This window comes from Mobula birostris, chromosome 29 (genome assembly GCF_030028105.1).
Source record: "Mobula birostris isolate sMobBir1 chromosome 29, sMobBir1.hap1, whole genome shotgun sequence".
NCBI lineage: Eukaryota > Metazoa > Chordata > Chondrichthyes > Myliobatiformes > Myliobatidae > Mobula > Mobula birostris.
In genome coordinates, this window is record NC_092398.1 from 37,530,178 (window position 1) to 37,536,177 (window position 6,000).

Consider the following 6,000-nt stretch of genomic DNA (forward strand, 5'->3'; position numbering starts at 1 on the left):
GAGAGTGGTGGGAGTATGGAATGAGCTGCCAGACGAGGTGGTAAATGCGGGTTCTTTTTTAACATTTAAGAATAAATTGGACAGATACATGGATGGGAGGTGTATGGAGGGATATGGTCCGTGTGCAGGTCAGTGGGACTAGGCAGAAAATGGTTCAGCACAGCCAAGAAGGGCCAAAGGGCCTGTTTCTGTGCTGTAGTTTCTATGGTTCTATGGATAGTCAGAGGCTTTTCCCCAGGTTGAATTAGCTAGCATGAGAGGGCACAGTTTTAAGGTGTTTGGAAGTAGGTACAGAGGAGATGTCAGGGGTAAGTTTTTTACGCAGAGGGTGGTGAGTGTGTGGAATGGGCTGCCGGCGGCAGCGGTGGAGGTGGAAACGATAGGATCTTTTAAGAGATTCCTGGATGGCTACATGGAGCTTAGAAAAATGGAGGGCTATGGGTAAAGCCTAGGTAGTTCTAAGTTCGGGACATGTTCGGCACAGCTTTGTGGGCCGAAAGGTCTGTATTGTGCTGCATGTTTTCTATGTTTCTAAAGATAAAAGCCCTGGCTTGCTCAACCTTTCTTCATAAGACTCATTCCCTGATCTGGGCAGCATCCTGGTAAATCTCCTCCACGCCCTCTCTGAAGCTCCCTGTTACGACGAGATCAGAACTGAACACAATACACCAAGTGTTTTCTAACCAGGGTTTTAAACAATGCAACATTACCTCGCAACTCTTGAACTCAGTGCCCCGATTTTGAAGGCCAGCACACTATAGGCCACCTGAACAACCCTGCCAATTTGCATGGCAACTCTGAGGGATCGAAGGAGGTGGACCCTGAGATCCAGCTGGTCCTCCAGACTGCTAGGGATCTTGTCACTAACCCTGTACTCTGCCTTCAAGTTCGATCCTCCTGGGCTCCACTGTAAATTGGTGGTTTGAATTCAGAGTTGGCCTGCCCACTGAAGACAGAGGATAGTATTTGATGGGACTTATTCGATGGAGGTCTGTGACTGGTGGTGTTCCACAAGGATCTGTGCTGGGACCTCTGCTGTTCATGATGTATGTAAATGACCTGGGTGAAGATGTAGATAGGTGGGTTAGAAAGTATAGAAGGTTGCCAAAGGAAAAAGTGCTGTACACAGTAGGTTAGGGCAGAGAGATGGCAGAGGGAGTTTAACCCTCTGCGAGATGAAGTGTAAAGGGATGGGACACAGCTAATGGCAGGACCCTAAGCAGCGTTGATGTGCAGAGACGCCAGCTCCATGAAAGTGGCCGCACAAGCAGGCAGGGCGTTAAGGAAGTCGTGCTTTCATCGGCCGGGGTGTTGAGTACAAGAGTCAGGAAGCCACATTGCAGCCATATAAACCTCCGGTCAAATACTCGGAGTATTGTGTGCAGTCCTGGTCTCCACAGTACAGAGTGTGTGTGTGGGGTGTTTGGAGAGGCTGCAGAAGAGGTTCACCAGGATGCTGCCTGGATTAGAGGGCACGAGCTACGAGAAGAGGGTGGACAAACTTGGGTTGTTTTCTCTGGAGCGGCAGATCTGAGAGATGTTTATAAGATTGAGAGGCACAGATAGAGTGGACAGACGATATCTGTTTCCCCAGGGTGGAAATGTCTAATGTCAGAGGGCATGTACTTCAGCTGAGAGGAGCAAAGTGCATGAGATGTGAGGGTCAAGTTTTTTTTTTATTTTTTTTAAAAAACATTTTAAAAAATGTCTGGACAAGATATTCCCCAGGACCTTGAGGGAAGTTAGTGTGGAAATAGCAAGGGCTCTGACAGAACTATTTCAAATGTCATTAGAAACAGGGATGGTGCCAGAGGATTGGTGTGTTGCTCATGTGGTTCCATTGTTTCCATTGTTTAAAAAGGGTTCTAAGAGTAAACCTAGCAATTATCGGCCTGTGAGTTTGACGTCAGCGGTGGGTAAATTGATGGAAAGTATTCTTAGAGATGGTATATATAATTATCCGGATAGACAGGGTCTGATTAGGAACAGTCAACATGGATTTGTGTGTGGAAGGTCATGTTTGACAAATGTTATTGAATTTTTTGATGAGGTTACTAGGAAAGTTGACGAGGGTAAAGCGGTGGATGTTATCTATATGGACTTCAGTAAGGCCTTTGACAAGGTTCCACATGGAAGGTTCAATCGTTAGGCACTAATATTGAAGTAGTAAAATGGATTCAGCAGTGGCTGGATGGGAGACACCAGAGAGTAGTGGTGGATAACTGTTTGTCAGATTGGAGGCCAGTGACTAGTGGTGTGCCTCAGGGATCTGTACTGGGTCCAATGTTATTTGTCATATATATTAATGATCTGGATGATAGAGTGGTAAATTGGATGAGTAAGTATGCAGATGATACTAAGATAGGTGGCGTGGATAATGAAGTAAGTTTTCAAAGCTTGCAGAGAGATTTAGGCCAGTTAGAAGAGTGGGCTGAAAGATGGCAGATAGAGTTTAATGCTGAAAAATGTGAGGTGCTACATTTTGGTAGGACTAATCAAAATAGGACATACATGGTAAATGGTAGGGCATTGAAGAATGCTGTAGGACAGAGGGATCTAGGAATAATGGTGCATAGTTCCCCAAAGGTGGAATCTCATGTGGATAGGGTGGTGAAGAAAGCTTTTGGTATGCTGGCCTTTATTAATCAGAGCATTGAGTTTAGGAGTTGGGATGTAATGTTGAAATTGTATAAGGCACTGGTAAGGCCAAATTTGGAGTATTGTGTACAGTTCTGGTCACTGAATTACAGGAAAGATGTCAATAAAATTGAGAGAGTACAGAGGAGGTTTACTAAAATGTTGCCTGGGTTTCATCTCCTAAGTTACAGAGAAAGGTTGAACAAGTTAGGTCTTTATTCTTTGGAGCATAGAAGGTTGAGGGGGGACTTGATAGAGGTGTTTAAAATTATGAGGGGGATTGATAGAGTTGACGTGGATAGGCTTTTTCCATTGAGAATGGGGGAGATTCAAACAAGAGGACATGAGTTGAGAGTTAAAGGGCAAAAGTTTAGGGGTAACATGAGGGGGAACTTCTTTACTCAGAGAGTGGTAGCTGTGTGGAATGAGCTTCCAGCAGAAGTGGTTGAGGCAGGTTCGATGTTGTCATTTAAAGTTAAATTGGATAGATATATGGACAGGAAAGGAATGGAGGGTTATGGGCTGAGTGCAGGTCGGTGGGACTAGGTGAGAATAAGGAGAATAAGAGTTCGGCACGGACTAGAAGGGCCGAGATGGCCTGTTTCCGTGCTGTAATTGTTATATGGTTATTTATATCTCTATATATATCTCTATCTCTCTCTCTCTCTCTCGCTCCCTCGCTCTCTCTCTCTCTATATATATGTATATATATATATATATCTATCCATCGATCTATATTATACGTAGGGAACCGAGGACACAGATATGGGTTGCAGGGAGCAGGGACACGAAGATGCGGTGCGCGGGGAGCCAGGGGCACATGGACGCGGAGTGGAGGGGAGCCGGGGGCACATCGACGCGGGGTGGAGGGGAGCCGGGGGGCACATGGACGCGGAGTGGAGGGAGCCGGGGGCACATGGACGCGGGGTGGAGGGGAGCCGGGGGCACATGGACGCGGGGTGGAGGGGAGCCGGGGGCACATGGACGCGGGGTGGAGGGGAGCCCGGGGCACATGGACGCGGGGTGGAGGGGAGCCCGGGGCACATGGACGCGGGGTGGAGGGGAGCCGGGGGCACATGGACGTGGGGTGGAGGGGAGCCGGGGGCACATGGTCGCGGTGTGGAGGGGAGCCGGGGGCACATGGACGCGGGGTGCGGGGAGCCGGGGGCACATGGACGCGGTGTGGAGGGGAGCTGGGGGTACATGGAGCGGGGTGGAGGGGAGCCGGGGGCACATGGACGCGGGGTGGAGGGGAGCTGGGGGCACATGGACGCGGTGTGGAGGGTAGCCGGGGAACATGGACGCGGTGTGGAGGGGAGCTGGGGGCACATGGACGCGGGGTGGAGGGGAGCCGGGGGCACATGGAAGCGGTGTGCGGGGAGCCGGGGGCACATGGACGCGGTGTGGAGGGGAGCCGGGGGCACATGGACGCGGGGTGGAGGGGAGCCGGGGGCACATGGACGCGGGGTGGAGGGGAGCCGGGGGCACATGGACGCGGTGTAGAGGGGCGCCGGGGGCACATGGACGCGGGGTGGAGGGGAGCCGGGGGCACATGGACGCGGGGTGGAGGGGAGCCGGGGGCACATGGTCGCGGTGTGGAGGGGAGCCGGGGGCACATGGAGCAGGGAGCTGGGGGCACATGGACGCGGGGTGGAGGGGAGCCAGGGGCACATGGTCGCAGTGTGGAGGGGAGCCGGGGGCACATGGAGCGGGAAGCCTGGGGCACATGGACGCGGTGTGGAGGGGAGCCGGGGGCACATGGACGCGGGGTGGAGGGGAGCCGGGGGCACATGGAAGCGGTGTGCGGGGAGCCGGGGGCACATGGAGCGGGGTGGAGGGGAGCCGGGGGCACATGGAAGCGGTGTGCGGGGAGCCGGGGGCACATGGACGCGGGGTGGAGGGAGCCGGGGGCACATGGAAGCGGTGTGCGGGGAGCCGGGGGCACATGGACGCGGTGTGGAGGGGAGCCGGGGGCACATGGACGCGGGGTAGAGGGGAGCCGGGGGCACATGGTCGCGTTGTGGAGGGGAGCCGGGGGCACATGGACGCGGGGGTGGAGGGGAGCCGGGGGAACATGGACGCGGGGTGGAGGGAGCCGGGGGCACATGGACCGCGGGGTGGAGGGGAGCCGGGGGCACATGGACGCGGTGTGCGGGGAGCCGGGGGCACATGGACGCGGGGTGGAGGGGAGCCGGGGGCACATGGACGCGGTGTGCGGGGAGCCGGGGGCACATGGTCGCGGTGTGGAGGGGAGCCAGGGGCACATGGACGCGGTGTGCGGGGAGCCGGGGGCACATGGTCGCGGTGTGGAGGGGAGCCAGGGGCACATGGAGCAGGGAGCTGGGGGTACATGGACGCAGGGTGGAGGGGAGCCAGGGGCACATGGTCGCGGTGTGGAGGGGAGCCGGGGGCACATGGAGCGGGAAGCCGGGGGCACATGGATGCGGTGTGGAGGGGAGCCGGGGGCACATGGACGCGGGGTGGAGGGGAGCCGGGGGCACATGGACGCAGGGTGGAGGGGAGCCGGGGGCACATGGAAGCGGTGTGCGGGGAGCCGGGGGCACATGGACGCGGTGTGCGGGGAGCCGGGGGAACATGGACGCAGGGTGGAGGGGAGCCTGGGGCACATGGTCGCAGGGTGGAGGGGAGCCGGGGGCACATGGACGCGGTGTGCGGGGAGCCGGGGGCACATGGTCGCGGTGTGGAGGGGAGCCAGGGGCACATGGAGCAGGGAGCTGGGGGTACATGGACGCAGGGTGGAGGGGAGCCAGGGGCACATGGTTGCGGTGTGGAGGGGAGCGGGGGCACATGGACGCAGGGTGGAGGGGAGCCGGGGGCACATGGAAGCGGTGTGCGGGGAGCCGGGGGCACATGGACGCGGTGTGCGGGGAGCCGGGGGAACATGGACGCAGGGTGGAGGGGAGCCTGGGGCACATGGTCGCAGGGTGGAAGGGAGCCGGGGGCACATGGACGCAGGGTGGAGGGGAGCCAGGGGCACATGGTTGCGGTGTGGAGGGGAGCCGGGGGCACATGGACGCGGGGTGGAGGGAGCCGGGGGCACATGGACGCAGGGTGGAGGGGAGCCGGGGGCACATGGAAGCGGTGTGCGGGGAGCCGGGGGCACATGGACGCGGTGTGCGGGGAGCCGGGGGAACATGGACGCAGGGTGGAGGGGAGCCTGGGGCACATGGTCGCAGGGTGGAAGGGAGCCGGGGGCACATGGACGCAGGGTGGAGGGGAGCCGGGGGCACATGGACGCGGTGTGCGGGGAGCCGGGGGAACATGGACGCGGGGTGGAGGGGAGCCGGGGGCACATGGACGCGGTGTGCGGGGAGACGGGGGCACATGGACGCGGGGTGCGGG